Source organism: Oreochromis niloticus, linkage group LG12 (assembly GCF_001858045.2).
Source record: "Oreochromis niloticus isolate F11D_XX linkage group LG12, O_niloticus_UMD_NMBU, whole genome shotgun sequence".
In the NCBI taxonomy this organism is placed as follows: domain Eukaryota; kingdom Metazoa; phylum Chordata; class Actinopteri; order Cichliformes; family Cichlidae; genus Oreochromis; species Oreochromis niloticus.
Window position 1 is genome coordinate 9,848,869 of NC_031977.2, and position 19,874 is coordinate 9,868,742.

Below are 19,874 nucleotides of genomic sequence, written 5' to 3' on the forward strand. Positions count from 1 at the left end.
TGAGTCCCTATGTCCTAAAGGTCTGTGCCCCGAAGCTTTGTGGAGACTCATAAACTCTTCATGAAGAACCTCTGCAGAGGGTCCCAGTGCTGTGGAAGACATCATGCCTCGGTCCTGTACCAAAGACGCCATGTTCCGGTGGCCCCCAGGATTACAGGCTTGTGGCACCGACTTCTCACATAATGAAGACACTGGAAAGATTCATCCATGACCAGCTTCAGCCTATTCTCATGCCACAACAGGATCCCCTTCAGTTCCCCCACGAGCCTGTCTTGGAAATGAGGACACCATCATCTACCTGCTCAATCGTGTCTATGCCCATCTGGACCAGCTCTCTACATCACAGACTTCAGCCGCTGCACAGAGACCTGGCATCTTCAGAAGTTTTCTGATGACTCTGCGGTGATTGGATGCATCAGTGAGGGTGATTGAGACGGAGTACTGGGCTGTGATTGACTCCTTTGTCACGTGGTGCAAGCAGAATCATTTGCAGCTCAATGTGACTAAGACCAAAGAATTGATTGTAGGAGGACCAGGAAACCTGTGCAATCCAGGAGGTTGCTGAGGAAATTGCGGAAGACTATAAATACCTTGGAGTACACATAGAAAATAAACTGGACTGCACTCTACAGGACGGGCCAGTCATTTCTATTTTTGGAGGCGGGTGAGGTCTTGGCCTCCATACAAGAAAGTAATAAGTTCCAATAGTGACCAGGAGGAAACCACTACACTCACAATAAAATGGAGTACACAAGATTTATTTTTCCTCCAAAGAAGACTAGTGGCTGAAGACACAGTGCTGGCCTGCAATCCAAGGCCCAAAGCCACCACGGTTGGAGTTGTTAACCTGGTTAAAAACAGGAAAAGGTGGTCACTCAGAAGAACAAGTAGCCAAGCACATATCAATCTTGCGTCTTCCTGAGAAAGGCTTTCCACCCACCTTATCAGGCCTTGTGTAGTTAGAGAGTGGGATTCCACACCAGATCCTGGGACTTCAACTCTCAAGCTCTTCTTCTCCAAGTTTTGAACAATTTCCTCTCATTGGTTACCACCTAATTCCAGGGTAGGCATTTCCTCCTTGAACTCAGCACACCGAGGGTCTCCAATCCAGTCTTTTGATCACAGCAAATCCACATGAATCCCTCCAGTGTCAGTTCATTATTTTAGAAGCAAAACCTTTCAGGCCAGGTTAAAACAATTTTTATGTGCAAATATTATTTCAATATTATATTAATATTGCATAAGGTTCAGTCATCTTTGTACAAAAGTAGTAGAGTTGTCTTTCACGGCGCTACTTTTTACTGTCTTACTTGGAGTACATCTTAGAGCCTGTACTTTTTCACTTTTACTTGAGTGAAGTAGTTGCCTCAGAACTTTACTTGTACTTTTACTGGAGTATCTTTTAACACAGATATCTGTACTTCTACGCAATTAAAGTCTGCACTTTTGCCACCTCTTTGAATTTGTTGTTTGTTCTATATCCCTAACCTGTTTGTTCCATGTAAGTTGGAAGAAATGTAAGCTGTGTTTAAAGTGCCAGTGAAAAACTGGGACATATGGGCTTCCTCTATATCCCTGAATTTTATTAAATAATTTGTTTATTTTTTGTTAAATAAACAGAACAGCTTATGACTCCATGATTACACAAATAAATTCACGATTTAGAGACTCATGTAGCACATGAAGGTTAATATATAGTTCAAACAGGATGCTGCTACATGATGGACATTCTGGGAAACCAGTCAGCGCGCAGCTGCAGATGTGAGAACACCATTGTCAGACATCCTTATGGATCATCCTCTGTATATAGATGGTATAAAAAAATATTGACAGTTTAAATCTTTTATAGTGTCTAAGGTGCTAAGTAATGTTTTGTAACCAATACTAATGTAGACCTTGTCCAGATAATATGGAACAACTCCATCTGACTCCGATGCCCATTGCTGTTATCAGAGAATGCTAAAAAGTAAAGTTTTTTTTTACTTAAACAGTTGGTATGCATGCAAACTGAAAGTTGCAAAAAAGCTGCTTTAAAGTTATCAAATGTTGGTCAGCAATACAGTTTTAAGAATTATTCCCAAGTCTTAATAAGAGTTTGGCTGTTGTTCCTGAACTACCAGCATATTGTCATGAGAAGTGAGACACAGTCATATGAATGCAGGGGGGGGATTTTATTGGTTCTCAGCAAAACCCCCCAAATGAATCCTATTATGTGCTTAAAGACACAGCTGCAGCATGTTCATGGATAGAACCTGGTCCGTGCTCTACGTACGACTTATTTAACAAGTCACAAATACACAATAGTGGCAGGACAAATTAAAAGTTTTACTGTCTATTATTTATGTTCCATGGATTGGTAAGTCGGGGGGCAATGGGGCTGCTCTGACTTCCAGAGTGGGAAATCTGAGTTGAGGGGACTTCAGACTCAAATTATGACCGGGAACGTGGAAATTCTGACTTCTTTTTCAGGAACACAGCAGAGCAAAAAGGAGGAGGCCAAGCAAAGCGTTTAAACTGTATAAACAGACATGTCTGCTTTCTGATGTACAAGAGCAACATACTAAACTTACAGGAGACAACCAGAATAAAGCATCACACAATTACTGACCCCACCAACCCTAATACAAACTGATACCCAAAACATTAATGGACTATAGTGTTCATAAGGCTCATTAACAAGTACCGTGTCATTTCTCTCTACTTTTATGTGTGAGGCACAAATTCTGCATTCATACTTAACATTCATGACTGTGGCCAGTATAGAAAGAACCGACGAACACTTGTGTCTCCAGGCAAAGCTGCACACCATGATAATGCACCCATTTGGATATAACTCACCAGCATCACAGGAAATGGCTCCAAAATGCACAAAAAATGTGATTGGAACCCACAATAGAAAATAACAAAAAATTAATTCAAAGCTGTGCCACTGACAGGTCAACTGCGTGTCTGGCTGTGCACTGAATAACAGTGTCGGATAAGGTTCAGATAATATTGATGTAAATACTAAACCTCCACCAGGGACACCAGCCGGCTTGCAGTGAAAAAAATAAAATAAAATAAAATAAAAATAAAGGCTATACCTTCCAAAGTAAAAGTCTTGATGGAGAGGGTATTGAAATGAGTTAAAGTTGGATATCAGAAACTCCATGCTTCATAAAAGACTACGATGCACTGATTCCTAGCTACAAAACACGTTTTAAATTTGCAAGTCTCAATAATCTGCACAGAAATATAAAGAGGTTGATTTATGAGGCATGTTGTCTGTGTTTTATAGCTTAAGATGTCCTTCATATGGATGAATGTTTTTGTTCAAGATGATAATGAAAATAACAATAACACATTTTATTTATAGGCGGCTTTAAAGACCCTCAAGGTCACTTTACATTAGTACAATAAAATAAAAACCAAAGGTAAATGAAAAATAAAACAAGTATGAAAGATGAAAGTATGAAAGCAGGAATAAAAGGTAAAAAAGGTAATAATAGTCTAAGACTTAATCATGATGAAGGGTATGCAATTTTAAATAGATGGGTTTTAAGACACGGTTTAAAAGTGGAGACAGTTTGTAGTCTGAAGATCTGGTGGAAGTGCATTCCAAAGTCTCGGCAGAACTACTAAAGGCTCCGAGTCCCATGGAAGTCAGGCGAGCAGGTGGAACAGACAGAAAGGAAGCTGAAGAAGTGCAGAGTGTACCAGGGGGTGAGTACGTATGAAGAAGACAGATAAATATGGAGGAGCAAGGTTATGAAGCGCTTTGAAAGTAAGACGAGTAGACGAGAGATTAAAGAATTACAGTAATCTAAATGAGATGTTACAAGAGCATTGACAAGCATGGTGGTACTGTTTGAAGTGAGTGAAGGACAAATAAATTAAAAAAATTAATATTAAGAAGATGAAAATACGAAGACCGATTGTTAATTAGGAGGTTTAAAGGAAATTAAAATTGTTATCACCATGGCCTCATCCGGTCAGAATGCAAAGAAAGCCATCAATTAGTTGTGGTAACTGGGTTTATTTCAGTGTAATCAGTGGTAACTTAACTTAAAGGAAGACACACATGGACTGCTAAACTCTGAAAGAGAAAACAAGGTTGGACTTTAAGTCACTAACTTAAGAATAAAGGCTTAAACGCAGAAGACCAAATTAAACTCACCTCAGCTGCTGCCCCATGGGAGTGAAAAAAGTCAGCTGAAAGTGAGTGCAGTCCTTACAACAGTAACAAGAGGACAAGAAAGAAGAGCAGACTTTTGTATTGTTCAGTTACCCCTCGGACCGTCCAGCAGGAAGAGAAGACGGCTGAAGGAACCCCTCTGACCCTCGAGCAGGAATAGAAGACAGCTGAAGCAGTTCCTCGGACCCTCCAGCGGGAACTGAAGACAGCTGGACAAGCCCCTCGGACCCTGCAGCAGAGGCAGACACAGGATCAGCAGGTATGAAGACCTCTCGCAAAGCAGATGGCTGAGCTGCAGGCTGAGCAGGAAGCTGAGCTGAAAACTGAGCAGGAAGCTGAGCTGAAAGCTGTAGTGGACGTAGAGTTGGTGGTGATGTTGGTTCTCCTGAGGCTCCAGAACATGGGTTAACCAGCTGGACGGGCTCACCAGTGCCTCCAGCGAAATCAGACACAGGTGCAGGCTGTGTCTGATGCTTGCTCATGCTTGTCTGTCCCACCTGAGACGTTGGGGACGGTCCTTTAAATTCACAGGCTGTACAGATTCCGTTACTTCCAAAGGTCCAGAGTCAGATGAGGTCAGGAACCCAACCTCTGGGGAAGCCCTGGGGAAAATTAGAGTCTCTGGAAAAGCCAGTTTTTTAAACAACAGAAACAGTCTTTGAGGATGCAGACTTGGAGCCAGCATCTGCTGTATGTATTATTATATACATATGCATTGGTACACTTTTATTTACAAAGCTATTCTTGGATTGTTGCCTCCTTATATTTGTACTTTGGTCACAAGGACAAATAGTGGTTCTTACTTCTTGCGTTCAAATGATCAGCTGCTGCTGTCTGTTCCCCTTGTCCGCACAGAGTTGGGTAAGAAAGCCTTTGTCCACTCTGCGCCTTTTTCATGGAACCTGTTACAGAAAGACTGGAAACTGACTGAATTGTTGTCCTTAAATGTTTTTAAAACTAAACTCAAAGGCCTACAGACTGCCTCAATAATGTGTAATTGTTTTGTGTAATTTTTAATCTTGTTTGTTTGTATGTATTTGTTTGGAAATGTGCTGCCTCTTGGCCAGGACTCCCTTGAAAAAGAGGTTTTTAATCTCAATGGGACATTCCTGGTTAAATAAAGGTTAAATAAATAAATAAAAAATATTCCTGGGCTCAGAAGGAGCATGAAAAAAGTCCATGAAGCCAGAAAATATGGTCTCTGCATTTACAATTTCAAATATGACAAAACCTGAGTTAGCTGTCATAAAGTTTATAGACTCGGGAATGACTGACACAGGGTCCAGGCTTGGAAGGAGCAGAAAGAACACAGACTTTTGTATCTCTATGTCCAGGCAGAGCACAAGATAGACAATCCTTTAAGTCCATCGAGTGGGAAATTTCAGCCTCAGAAAACACAGTCTCTGAAATTGTATTTCCTGGGTCGGAAGGAGCAAAACAAAAGTCTTTTTGACTCACCGCATCTGCTGATGACTGCCAGTGGTGTAGATGTTGCGTCCTCCTGGAAGGAGGAGCGGGATCAGCAGGGAAAAGTGATGGTGATGTGGAACAACTCTGACGTGGCTGCTCCTGCTGTGGTGTGGAAATGCTGGATGAACTGGGTGAGACGATAATTATTCACGCCGGCAGTTCATGCAGCAAGTCCTCCGGCGGGCCGGGCAGCGAATCCTCCAGCGGAGGTGGCAGGTGAGTGGTTGCAGTTGGTGGATGAAGATGCAAAGTGTTAAGGAGAAAATCCCCCTATGAGCAAGCACTTTGGCGACAGTGGGAAGGAAAAACTCCCTTTTAACAGGAAGAAACCTCCGGCAGAACCAGGCTCAGGGAGGGGCGGGGCCATCTGCTGCGACCGGTTGGGGTGAGAGAAGGAAAACAGGATAAAGACATGCTGTGGAAGAGAGACAGAGATTAATAACAGATATGATTCGATGCAGAGAGGTCTATTAACACATAGTGAGTGAGAAAGGTAACTGGAAAGGAAAAACTCAATGCATCATGGGAATCCCCTGGCAGCCTACGTCTATTGCAGCATAACTAAGGGAGGATTCAGGGTCACCTGGTCCAGCCCTAACTATATGCTTTAGCAAAAAGGAAAGTTTTAAGCCTAATCTTGAAAGTAGAGATAGTGTCTGTCTCCCGAATCCAAACTGGAAGCTGGTTCCACAGAAGAGGGGCCTGAAAACTGAAGGCTCTCCCTCCCATTCTACTTTTAATACTCTAGGAACAGCAAGTAGGCCTGCAGAGCGAGAGGGAAGTGCTCTAATAGGGTGATATGGTACTACAAGGTCATTAAGATAAGATGGGGCCTGATTATTTAAGACCTTGTATGTGAGGAGCAGGATTTTGAATTCAATTCTGGATTTAACAGGAAGCCAATGAAGGGAAGCCAAAACAGGAGAAATATGCTCTCTCTTTCTAGTCCCTGTCAGGACTCTTGCTGCAGCATTTTGGATTAACTGAAGACTTTTCAGTGAGTTTTTAGGACAGCCTGATAATAATGAATTACGGTAGTCCAGCCTGGAAGTAATGAATGCATGAACTAGTTTTTCAGCGTCACTCTGAGACAGGATATTTCTAATTTTAAAGATGTTGCGCAAATGGAAGAAAGCAGTCTTACATATTTGTTTAATATGTGCGTTGAAGGACATGTCCTGGTCAAAAATGACTCCAAGGTTCCTCACAGCATTACTGGAGGCCAAGGTAATGCCATCCAGAGTAAGAATCTGGTTAGATACCATATTTCTAAGATTTTCAGGGCCGAGTACAATAACCTCAGTTTTATCTGAATTAAGAAGCAGAAAGTTAGCGGCCATCCAGGTCTTTATGTCTTTAAGACATTCCTGCAGTTTAACTAATTGGTGTGTGTTACCTGGCTTCATGGATAGATAGAGCTGCGTGTCATCTGCATAGCAGTGAAAATTTATGCTATGTCTTCTAATGATGCTGCCTAAGGGAAGCATGTATAATGCAAATAGAATTGGTCCTAGCACTGAACCCTGTGGAACTCCATAATTGACCTTAGTGGGTGAAGAGGACTCTCCATTTACATGCACAAATTGGAGTCTATTAGATAGATATGATACAAACCACTGCAGCACAGTACCTGTAATACCTACAGCATGTTCTAATCGCTCTAATAGGATATTATGGTTGACAGTATCGAACACAGCACTGAGGTCTAGCAGGACAAGCACAGAGATGAGTCCACTGTCAGAGGCCATAAGAAGATCATTTGTAACCTTCACTAAAGCTGTTTCTGTGCTGTGATGAGCTCTGAAACCTGACTGAAACTCTTCAAATAAGCCATTCCTCTGCAGATGATCAGTTAGCTGTTTGACAACTACTCTTTCAAGGAATTTTGATATGAAAGGAAGGTTGGAGATTGGCCTATAATTAGCTAAGACAGCTGGGTCTAGAGAAGGTTTAACTACAGCCACCTTGAAGGCCTGTGGTACATAGCTGATTATTAGAGATAGGTTGATCATATTTAAGATCGAAGAATTAATTAATGGCAGGACTTCTTTGAGCAGTTTTGTAGGAATGGGGTCTAAAAGACACGTTGATGGTTTGGAGGAAGTAATTATTGAAGTTAACTCAGAAAGATCAGTTGGAGAAAAAGAGTCCAACTTAACACTGATGGTACTAAGAGTAGCTGTAGATAATATTACATCTGTGGGATGATTATTGGTAATTTTTTCTCTAATGATAAAAATTTTATTTGTGAAGAAGTTCATGAAGTCATTACTAGTTAATGTTAAAGGGATTGTTGGCTCAGTAGAGCTCTGACTTTTTGTCAGCCTGGCTACAGTGCTGAAGAGAAACCTGGGGTTGTTCTTATTTTCTTCAATCAGTGATGAATAGTAAGATGTTCTGGCTTTGCGGAGGGCTTTCTTATAAATCAGCAAACTATTTCTCCAGGCTAAATGCACTCTTTATCAAAATGCATGAAATTCCAAGACTTGGTGAAGTTTAAAACAGCGCAAATAATATTTAAAGCAAGAAATAAAATGCTTCCAAAAGATATCTGTAAATTGTTTATAGAAAGAGGAGGGGGGTATAACAAGAGGGAAATGGAATTTAAAAATACAAAGCGCTAGAACAAGGACACAGTATGTCTATCTCAATAGCGGGATTTAAATTATGGAACAGTCTAACAGAAGAAATAAAAGAAAGTAACAACATAAACCAGTTTAAAATAAAATATAAAAAACAAATCTTAAACAAATATAAGAATGAAGAAAACGGGGTTAACCCAGGACGGTAATTGAAGTGATGTTTTGGTTTGTTTATTATTTGTGAATCAAATTGACATATTCTGTCTTTATTTATATGAAAGAAACGATATTGTCATATTTTTTTTGTTTGTTTTGCTGTTGTTTCATTTGTTTGTTTGTTTAATTTAAGACAAAGAAAATTAAATGAATGAGATGTAAAATTTGAGGGGGTAGGGGCAAATAAGTGTATACTTCTGCCTACTCCTTTTCAAACAAAATAATGGAATGATATTATGTAATGATGGTGAATGTACATGTTTGAAATGAAAATGAACTGAAGTGAAATAAATATGACCAGTCTTTGGATAAATAGTACTACGACCACGTTTTGTACTTCTCTCGTGCGTCGATGAGGTGCATTCTCACAATTCAGTAAGCGCTGGATTAATGTTACTGTTGTTTACAAAAGAGGAGATGTGAGTTAATTTTGTGTGATAACTGCCTTTGGAAACTGTTTTAAGGTTCTTTAATTCTGTTATTATCGATTGCATTAAGTTGTCATATACGAAGAGTGAGAGGTGTATGGTCACTAGTGTTGATTAAGTTGTTTTATATTAATGCAAAATGTGTTCACTGCCCTGTGCAGGTTGGTCTTTTTGTTGGAGTCTGAAATTGTGTGAGTGAGACCAGTAAATTCACCTGCAGCGAGTCAGGATTCAGGATCCCCAGCTGCGATGCAGGAAGGTTTCCAGCCTACTTAGAAGTGACAGCCGCGTTACTTCCTGACAGATAAGCTCATGAGATCTGAAAACAATACACTACCCGGGTAGTACTACTAACATTAACACTATCCACACACACACCTGAACTGAAGGACATATCCTGGTCAAAAATTACTCCAAAATTACTTTCCTGCAACCAGGAAAGAAATTACTAGTCAGGGAGACGTGGCTAGTCGTTGCTCCATTATTTATTCCAATTCAAACTTATGCAGTCTTTTGTTACTTTATAGTATTACAACTGTGTATTTACTTTTTCCAAACATGGCGGCGGCGGCGGTGACGACGAGGAGTTATTTGTCACTTGCAGTTGCCTGCAGCAAAATTGGACCCCTTCCGACCATACATACATTACACAAACATCACATTGGGGAGACAGGTCAGAACAGGGAGCTTACAGAAAAACAGTGAAATGTGCAACACAATAGGGGAGTGGAGGATGAAGAAAGAGAACTCTACTCAGACTGAGCTCCTGGTAGGGGATCAGTATGAGAACAGAAAACAAAAATTCCTCAGCACAAAAAGCACATGAATCTTCACACTGTAACACCATGAAAACACATGACAAGCAACAGGGGTGGGTAAATGGGGTGAGAGTTCGCCGGTGTAGACAGCAGCATAATTCCACGCTGGCCCAATCAATCGCCGTCTGCATTGGGTGGGTGCAACCATCGGAGGAGTTTGGAGGGGGGTGAGTGTACATCTGCGTCAGTGTACATGCGTGCGCGTGTGCGTGTGTGTGTGCGCGTGTGTGTGTGCGCGTGTGTGTGCGTGTGCGTGTGTGTGTGTGTGTATTCTGTTCAACTTGAGAGAGAGCGTCCTTTCACCCGGTTAAGCAAAGTCAACAGTTCTCATCCGACACAGGTGTCCTTGAAGGATGGGATCAGAGAGAATTTGTTGTTCAGGAGCCAAATGAGTGAAGGAGATGATTGTTTGGGTTAATGTGAACAACTGCATGCAATTTCACAATTGGTCTAATGTCCATCACTGGTCACTAGGTCTATCAATTTCCCATTGCAGAGCCGTGAGCTTCTCCAAGATCTTATCCATATTGCATTCAATAAACACAGTGTGAGTACTTAGGTATTGCCCATCGTCAGTCATGTCGGCGAGCCTTGTGGGACCGCTTTCTTTGTTCTTCGATAAGCCAGGTTCAAGCCAGCTCCGATCAGCCAGAACTCTGTTATCATGGTTCCGAATGGGTAGATCTCGTTCAATGTCCTCTATTGAGTGTCGCCAGACACATGACGCAACCGACCATCGAGTATCTTCTTATGAAACTCGCTTCAAAATGAATGCAAAAAAGATAAATCCATGAATTTCGAAAGATTCCAAAAGAATGGTGTAATCACCACCATCTTGATATGTGCACTGAATTTAAGTAAATACTTTATGGCAGAAAACAAACAACTAAAACAACACACGATAAAGGTGGATCCGATCAATAACATTGCAGAACGTTGAATTTACTAGCCTAAATGTTTCTGTGCTTTCAGTTTCGGACCTTAATAACTAATCTATGCAATATATCAGGTGTGACTGCTTTTTTCTATTTCTGGCACAATACTAGCCTGCAAGCAGGAAAGAAATGATAAGGCAGGGAATACACCACCATTATGAGAAAACAGTGCTGAGCATGCTTCTGACTACTAACAACAGGCCAAACCATGGTCTCACACCGCCACCTACTGGTACAAAAATGGAGCATCAGCTACAAATATCCCAGACTACTTACCAGCTCTATAGTTAAAACTAGTTAATTTAGAGAATTTTCAAAAGAAAATATCACTTACATTTAAAGTAAAAAAGCTTAAATATAAGTTAATTCACATAAATGTGATTGGACGTTAGTGGCTATCACACATACACATTCATACTGTTGCTCTTTGATTAGATAACTCTATGGCTGCTGTCAATAAACAGGCGAAGCTTACGGATTATGGAGCCAACTTTGTAAGTTGCAACATTAAGTCTATGAATCACCCTGTTAAGTGCAAAAAGGTGCTTACACAACTCAAAAATCTGATATCTCTTTTCCGCAGGGGACTCACCTTTGTATAACAGACCAATATAGATTAAAGACTGGTTGGGTTGGCCAAATAGTCCATTCCAACTTTAACTCTAAGACAGAGGGGTGGCCATCCTTATTGGTAAAAACGTCCCATTTGCTGTATCAACCATTTTATCTGATCCTATGGGTCCTTGTATTATTGTGGTTGACCAACTTTATGGACTCCAACTGATTTAAGCCAACGTTTACGACCCCAACTGGGATGATGAAACCTTCATTGTCTATTTATTCTCATGAATTCTGGATATGACAACACACAATCTTATTTTAGCTGGAGGTACAAACTGTGTGCTCTCTAACCTAGAAAGAAGCTCTAATAAGGATACTCACTAAATCAAAATCGGCAGAAACAATTAAAACAATCCTATTGCGTTGTTGACATTTGGAGTTTTCATAAAACTCCATCAAGGGCATGCTCCGACTATGCTCCTATCCACAAAATGTTCTATTGGATAAATTAATTTGTCACTGAAAAATGTGCTCTTCCACTTATTGACACTTGCGATCTATTGTTATTTCAGATGATACCCCCCTATTGATGAGACGGGGGATGGATGCCTCACAGCCCTCCGCCTGTGGGAGTGGCCCTTTCTACTAAGGAGGCAAGAGGTGGCCAGGAGTCTGTCAGCGAGTTCTGCATGTCCTGGTGACCCTCCACCTGTTTCACAGGTGGGTGAAGCCTGATCTATCTAGTGAAAGTCTAGACAGACCAGACCAGCTCAACCACACAGACACTTCCTACCCGATTTGAGGACAAAAGCAGAGTATGCAATTTGTGGGACACACACACACACACACACACACACACACACAGATCAGGGGAAAGAGACAGAAGAAATGGCAAAAGTGAGAATATCTCACACAAACACACAACAGAGGGGGAAGAGGTAGAGAAATTGGCAAATATGAGATCATGCTAAGCAGCTTGAACTGAAAGTGACTGGGAATATTTATGTTTGACCAACCACCCATCTATTCTCTGCTCATTTTCTTTTTCAGTGTCACAGGGGAGCTCGAGCCTATCCCAGCTATCTTAGGGCGAGAGGCAGGGTACACTCTCGACAGGTCACCAGTCTGTTGCAGGGCTAACACAGACACAGAAAACCATTGGCACCTATGGGCAATTTAGGTTTTCCAATTAGGCTATTGCCACTAACTGCAGGTCGTTGGACTGTGGCAGGAAGCCGGAGTACAAGGAGACAACCCACGCAAAACCGGGGAGAACATGCCAACTCCACACAGAACGATGGTAGAGCTGAACTCAGGACCTTCTTCCGGTTGGGTAACGGTGCTAACCAGTGTGCTGCCCTTGTGTGAGTAACCGTCTCCCAGAAAACTGAACAAGTTCAATTACTTTCTTTTCAAGCTGCTTACACTACATTGACTTATGTTTTTACACAATCGCAGAAGAGGAGCGCCACTGAGGGAACGCCTTCCGCCCCCTGACGTCTCCGCCACTATTGTAAACACCCACCCTTCCACATTGTCCGGGGAACGCTGGCTGTTTATATTTCGAGAGACAGTTATTTTTTTGATAGTTTTAGCAACTCCCGAGACAGCTTTACCCCAGCGATAAAGATTTTTTTTTCTAAAAAAAAACAACAAAAAAAACAAAAAAAACAAAACACTGTTCTAGTGTTTTAATTTCGGAAAAACAAGTGCAGAACGACATCTCCATCACATGGTACTAATTTTATTTGTAATGATGCTATGGTGTGTCGTTTTGTCAACAACATACAACCTGTTGCTCTATGCCGTGATTATGTGTGTGGGCAACGTGGATACTGATATGTACTAATGAGAATAATAACATAATAAGAGAGCATGATTTAATCGAGTCAGCATTATTTATTATCAATTTTTAATGTATATTATACATTCACATCATAGCCATTTTAGCTGAAATAAAAGAAAATTCAATATTTTAGCGGTAATAAGTGGAAAAACAACCAACAAACATTTTTAGCAGAAATAAAAGAAAAACCCCAACATTTTAATCATAAAAAAGGCTCTGAATTAAAAAATCTAGTTGTTTTATTTTTTTTAATGTACTAAGCCTCGACGGTCCGCTCCATGTATTCTTTCCAGCCAATAGGTCTCAAACCCTCAGAAATGTTGTGTAGTTGTCACTGCTTTAATCAGATCATAAATGCGAGAATGCGGGATGGTGTGTTTATCAACAACAATTTCACCTTTGTCATTGTAAGAAATCAAATCTGGCGAGCGATTCAGCACTGATAAAATAAGCTCTCCATTCCTGATGGTTCCTGCATGCTGTTGCTGCTGCTTTAATAAGTCCAATTGATGTTGGGGTACCAAAAACATCTTTTGCACATGCTCCATGTTCACCTGTTCACAATCAGACAGGTTACGAAAGGGTTTTCAAAGTTTTGATCTTTTTGTCAGCGATCAGTCTGATTGTTTTTTCCCCTTTTTTGGTTGTTTGTACTAATGATCTGCCTTGCAGTACGTTAAAGGCTATCTCACAATGCATTAATGAAATCTATGTTTGCATTACTAATAATAAGTCTGCGCAGGCTAGGGGGTGACTTGTATATAAAGTGCAAACAGAGATGGATTCCCCTGCATGCGCAATGCCATCCTTTCACCTCTTCAGTGTTTTTTGCTTTGGGATAAGCAACAGGATGGTCTGACAGTAAATTGGTTCTATTTATCTCTAGGGTTAAACAAAATTAGGTAAGTTAGTGTTCAAGGAAATGGTTCTACTGGATTTTCCTTGAATAAAACAAATTCTGAACTAGATATATACAACTCAAATTCCTATGATGCACATATTTCATGAACACATTTTGTACTTTTACATTATTAGCGGCATCATTCATTAAATTATCTATAATAAGCAAATTGTTCTTGTCTGTAGGTAGGCATACCACAAAGTTAATGTCTCTTATCTGAAGAAAATGGTTATATAGCGGCTGCCAGCATGAGTATACACATACATATGTATATACACAATGCTATCAATACTATGTGAAATAATCCTGGAAGCATTTTCAACAACGTTTTTTTTTGGTCAAAAAGTCTTTCTGCAGTTACTGGGGCCACTGACGACCATGCTAAAAAGGTGCTGCAGTCTGCCATCAAACCCTTAATCTGATTTAATATCCATAAGGGCGAGTTGTATAGTCTGGGAACACACGGAGCTTGTTGTAGACCGCTTTGACGTTCCTCACAATGGTTTCACTCTTCAAATGAAAGATCTTTTTATCACGTCTGATAGTATCAGATACAGCTACTAGGTGTGTGTATGATGTCTGATTGGCTACAAACACATGGACTAATCCTTTCAAGGAGTCGTGGGTGACAACTTTTGAGTTTAGCACATTGAGTTTTACACCTTTACATTTAACCTGTGTGTCTTGACCTGCAAGGTGTGATATGCATAGCATTTTGGCCCCGCGGACACAAATTCGACTATCGACTAAATCCGCACCCCCCTCTCCAGAATCTAGTTCACCTGTGAGATCCCTGAGGAAAGGTCCTAGAGGCGGCATCCAGTCGCCAGGGGGTGCTGTGAAAATGACACTGCCCGTGTCATAATACAACACGCGCTGCTGTAGCTTGTATAGCAAATCATACAGCATCAGTCTAGCATGTGCAGTGGTCATGGCATCCACAAAGACATTAACATCCTTCACACGGGCTGCTCTACCACCAGCTTGGCACCACTGCACTATGGCAACATCAGAGATGAAACTAAACTGACGCATGTCATACTGGTCACTAAACATTAACTGGCTGAATCTAGAAGGGTCCGTGATTAACTCAGATGAATGTTTGCACTCATGCTGAAACGCACCCATAACGAGTTTAGCAGAAGTTTGTTACAGTTTCTAACAGCTTTAGTTACACATCTCTTGGTCGAGTCTGCTGGTCATCAGGGGTTTTAATATGTTCTGGATAGCCTGAAGCCTCCTGTTTAATTTTTTAAGAAGGCTTTAAACAATGTATCTCTCTTATTGAGAAAATGCTGCACCTCAATAGAAACAATCCTGTATCCTTTCTCAAGTGCTTTTTCAAGCTCAAATGACAACCAGGTGCCTGCCAACATCCTCTCAGTGCCAGTGTGCAGGCATGCTGTCTGCTGGTTCCCCTTTTCAGAACACATGCTACAGAGTGGGAACATCAGTTTGTTGTGGCATCTGTAGGAAAGGACTGGGTGAAACAGACCTCTAGGTGGAGTACTGAGCATTTAACAAAGCTGAAATAATTTTCCAGCCTGTCAAAGTTGTTGTAAATGATGTGCGGGTGCCTGACAGGATAATCTTTTTTAGACTGCACTGTGGGATAGAGGCTGGTAAAGTCATAGTAAAGTATTTTTTCCATCACAAGTAGTCTTGTGGTACAGTTTCATGGTGTTGGTGCACTCTCCAAAGAGGGCGTCTCGAGGGTTCAGGTGTTCTGGCTTTCTGTATGTGCGCATGAATGTCATAACTGCGGGGGCTGTCTACTTCAATGCCTCCCATTCACTCTCCCACATCACTGTGTTGTGATCTCAACGCATTCACTTTATCACAAAACGCGTGATGCAGCAGTCCGTAGGATGCCTTGCTGACAGGGTTAACCTCACTCTCGGGGTAGCATTTAACACACCCATGGTGAAAACACCCTGCAAATTCATAAGCCATATTGTTTGTGAGGTCAAAACCATCCACAAAATACGGACCAACTCTCTGTTCGGCTCCTCGGAGCACGTGTTTTACCACTGTGTTGGTAGTGTGGGCTACATATTGAAGCCATTCAATAGAGAAGTTAGAAAACATCTTATTCTGGTCAACATATGCACCATCATACATAAGAGCAAGCATGTCATCAACATCGTTAACACAGTAACGCCTCAATTCAGCATGGAAAAATCAGAGGGAGACGGTCTGGTACCATTCCATAAATCTCACCACTTTCAGACATCCTGTCATAGCCGTAGAAGGAGGGGTCTGGGTATGGTCCCACATAATACTCATTACCTCTTGTATTAAATTTTTTGTTGAAGTGACCCTTCTCCAGGTCTTCAAAACCTAAAGCGACGGGTATTTTAGCAAGTCCCATGGGCAAAAAGCCGAATGACTCGATCCATCACTGGTCATAATCCATGTCATACATCAAAATCACACAGCTCCCTCTCATTGTGATACTGGGTGTTATGCCCTGCTTAACAAAGTACTCCAGAAGTATGTAGTTATCAAAGCCAGGTGCGTTATGTGCTATGAACGTGTACCCACGAAATTTTGGGTGCCTGTAATGCCTTTTGCATAGCACAAGTTGTTGGGGGCATTGTTTGCTATGTACAAATCTTTACCTTTCTTTGACAGTATGTTGTCATATGGTGTGCGTGCCAGTCTTAAACGGGCACCACCGTTACTGTTCTGCGCTACTATGACAATAAACTAATTCGTCATCACCTATAGAACCATCATTACTCTGCATGACCTGTGCCATTTCATCAAAACACAGATCTGCATCGTACTCATCTTCAGCATTTAAAACAGTCTGTACATCAGAAGCCAGGGAAGGGCCTCTCAAAACAACATTTGCCCGGCTGAGAGCCGGACACTGCCCTATCTATGACATTGGCTACGCAATCTCTTACCCTCGCTGGTACCTGGTCTGGAATATCCACGCTTATGTCTCTAAAAACAATACGCTCACGCAATTCTTTTGCATTAGAAGCAGATATGACTATGTTTACCAAACCCGTGTGGGTTTGTAAGGGGAGCTCTTGTCTGTGAAGGATTAACACCTAACACATTGTCAGTGTTGGAGGGCTCATGAGGAGGAATAGTGATCACATTAGAGGAATGGGGATGTACTGTGATGTGTGCAGGAGCAGCAGAAGCCGCAGGAGCGGCATCAGATGGTGTGGCACGGGTTGCGTTCTCAGATACACATACTATTCAGTCTTCTGTGCAAAATATCACATTTCGTTATCATTTCTTCAGTCCTCTGATTAAATACCTCAGAGTCAAACCATGTAACAGGCTTAGCGGTACCATTACTGTGTTTGAATAACTTATTAAGAGGGTCCATGGCTAGGGCTTTAAAAGTCAAACATTAAAAATCCTGGTACAGATATTATCTAATAGACAGCACATTTTGTTTATTGCCACGTTAACCTTAGTTAGAGCTCCAGCTATCTCTTGTAAGTATTCATGTGTTGGTTGTGGTTGTTGTTGTGGTTGTGGTTGTTGTTGTTGTTGTTAAGTTTAGCTTCTATCACGTTATCGGCTGTTGGGTCGCTAGAACTCTGGTCAGAAAGCGGAGCACTAGTGGTATTGATGAAGGCATCGTAAAACTCTGCTAGTTGAGAATCTGTTATATAACCTTCAAAAATCTATGCGTGCATCATCATCAATACTCATGCACCTGGGTATGGTAGGTAGGAGATTAAAGTCTGATACACTGTGCTCAAAAACATTGATAAAATCACCAGGCACACACTCACCCTGAGGTGACCAGTTGTTGGAAAAAAGGAAAAAAAAAAAAAAAAAAGGGGGTCTAGCTCTCCACTATCACACACAGCCTGGATTGTAGTTGCTTGTTTTTTGTCTTCTTCCTGCTCTATACGGCGTAAATATTCCAGAAATGTCATGGGCTCGTCATCGTCCTCATCATGCAGAGGGGTTCTGTGCTGGCTGTGCAGACAGACACGTGTTAAAACATGCACGCACTGCATCGTTTGAAAACAGAATATACACGTCTCTTTTTTCTTTATGACTTTACTTACTGTTTGTCCAGTGTTATTCAGGTTGTGCCAAGTTCTCCACACGCATCGCGCTCTGTCTCTGACCTGTAGGTATAAAAACAGGGGGGAATAGATCATTTGTAGTTATTTAAACCATTTTAAATTCTGACACACGGATACAGACACTTGCATACACACCTGGCGTAAGGCTTGGTCTTATGACCACCGAGTCTGAATGTTTTTCTGGTCAGTTTTTTTTAACCAGAAAAACCTTCTGATGCGCAAGTCAGAGAAAAGCACAGTTATTAAATCATTTAAAAAATTAATAACATAAAATTAAAAAAACGTATTTAAACAACTAATTCTGTAAACACCTTGTGCTTGTTAGAGGGTCTCTAACAGGCCTTCTTTGTCTTTGACCTATAAAAGCAGGTGTTTCTGAAGAAACACAGACATGTGCTATGAAATAAAACACGGCAGATGATTTCTCTAACATTAGACACACAGTACAAAGATACTATTTTGTGTCAGAGGATGGCTATCAGTATATTTTAAAAGACATAAAGAACACCAACCTTCCACCTGTAAAACGTCTCCTGTGCCGTTTTCACACCTTCCAAAAATCAAGCTTTTGTTTTAGAAAATAGATTGTGTATCAGTATACGATATTCATTTATAAAATACAGTCCATGTTAACAAAAAGAACAATGTTAGCCTTGCTGATCGGTAGAATGCACTGGTCCACTGCAGGTACTGAGAAAAAAATGCAGCGGCTCTGAGGTGTGCTTTATATAGGAGAGGTAAACTGTGGTAACTCTTGAGGGGTAGGCATTTCTAAAAAAAGAAAAAGTGTGTGTGTGTGTTTTTCTTTTTTATAATACACACACACACACACACACACTTATATATACACATTTTACTTCTCTTATCACATGCACTAAATGTTTCCCTAAGGAAATGACTGGTATCACTGCAATCAAGTTATCTTAAACACAGCAAATCAATTTACCATGAGCACCTATGAAAAGCCTAATTTCTATAAGGTATGAGCCCCAGCTCAGGGACTGCACATTGGCCATTGGCCCAGTAAACATAAAAGGAAACCCAAATACCAAAAAATAAAAAGTTTTAAAATGTGACCTGTACTCTAAAGCAAACTAAGGAGAAAAGTGCAACAAAAGCAGAAAAAGAAAAAACAGTGACACAATCGTCCTACAGGAGACAATATAATATAAATTACATGCCAGTGCATACATTTCCTTTTTATGTGAAATATATTAAATTAACATACCCCCAGCTGACTGCTATGTTTGCTGCACAACTTGCTTAGTGTCTTCTTAAATGACCACTAAAAACATAAAATACAATAAACATCAAATGCATTTCAACAAACTTAAAGAAAACTGACTAAGAAAGAAAACAGCCTGTACCTTTAATCGCTGCCATAGGGCAATACAACTACGTGTAAATGGCAACTAAATCGTCTCAGACTCAAATCACCATTGTTCACCGCCACTTAACAGTGCAAAGGAGAAGAGAACACCTGCTGCTACTTCCGCTTTTATACCCTCCCTTTGATCCCCCTGGGTCCTAAAGCCTTCCCAATTATGCTACTAGCACTAATAATAATAATAATAATAATAATAATAATAATAATAATAATTGGAATAAATCAACATTGCAGTGCTTTCACTTTTACATCTTGCTGTATCTCTGCTAATTAAAACCTCGCTGTTTAAATAAGGGGTTCATTGTCCTGATCTAAACGCATCTTATAGCAAAAAGTCTTTCACTCCATTCATTAAAACTACGTGATGGATGTCAGTAAAACTCGGCAGCTCTATATTTTTACCTTTGACCTGTTTTCCATACGGCACCGGTTTTGGCAATAAAAAAACGAAAGAAAAATAACTTGAGGCTCGTTTTTTAAGATTCAGTT

General features: G+C 40.8%; 3 long non-coding RNA genes across 6 annotated transcripts; 1 reads left to right on the top strand and 2 right to left on the bottom strand.

The window, feature by feature from the left end:
* Positions 1-742: 742 nt before the first annotated feature.
* LOC109204535 (uncharacterized) lies at positions 743-1,196 on the bottom strand. Its single transcript, XR_002064027.1, has 2 exons — positions 941-1,196; positions 743-847 (listed from the first exon to the last, which is right to left on the bottom strand). It is a non-coding gene; the product is annotated as an uncharacterized LOC109204535 (long non-coding RNA).
* An 8,047-nt stretch (positions 1,197-9,243) lies between these two features.
* On the top strand, positions 9,244-12,794 carry LOC112848303 (uncharacterized). Of its 2 annotated transcripts, XR_003222357.1 has the most exons (4): positions 9,244-9,855; positions 11,757-11,904; positions 12,398-12,548; positions 12,643-12,794. It is a non-coding gene; the product is annotated as an uncharacterized LOC112848303 (long non-coding RNA). The 2 variants fall into 2 exon arrangements; XR_003222356.1 differs by lacking the exons at positions 12,398-12,548; positions 12,643-12,794 and adding an exon at positions 12,235-12,263.
* A 793-nt stretch (positions 12,795-13,587) lies between these two features.
* Positions 13,588-19,487, bottom strand: LOC102081567 (uncharacterized). Of its 3 annotated transcripts, none has more exons than XR_002064024.2 (7): positions 19,366-19,487; positions 19,227-19,283; positions 18,511-18,563; positions 18,310-18,373; positions 18,134-18,206; positions 17,978-18,040; positions 13,588-17,885 (listed from the first exon to the last, which is right to left on the bottom strand). It is a non-coding gene; the product is annotated as an uncharacterized LOC102081567 (long non-coding RNA). The 3 variants fall into 3 exon arrangements; XR_001224428.3 differs by having other exon boundaries at positions 18,134-18,209; XR_002064023.2 differs by having other exon boundaries at positions 18,134-18,209; positions 18,310-18,394.
* Between the last annotated feature and the right edge of the window lie 387 nt (positions 19,488-19,874).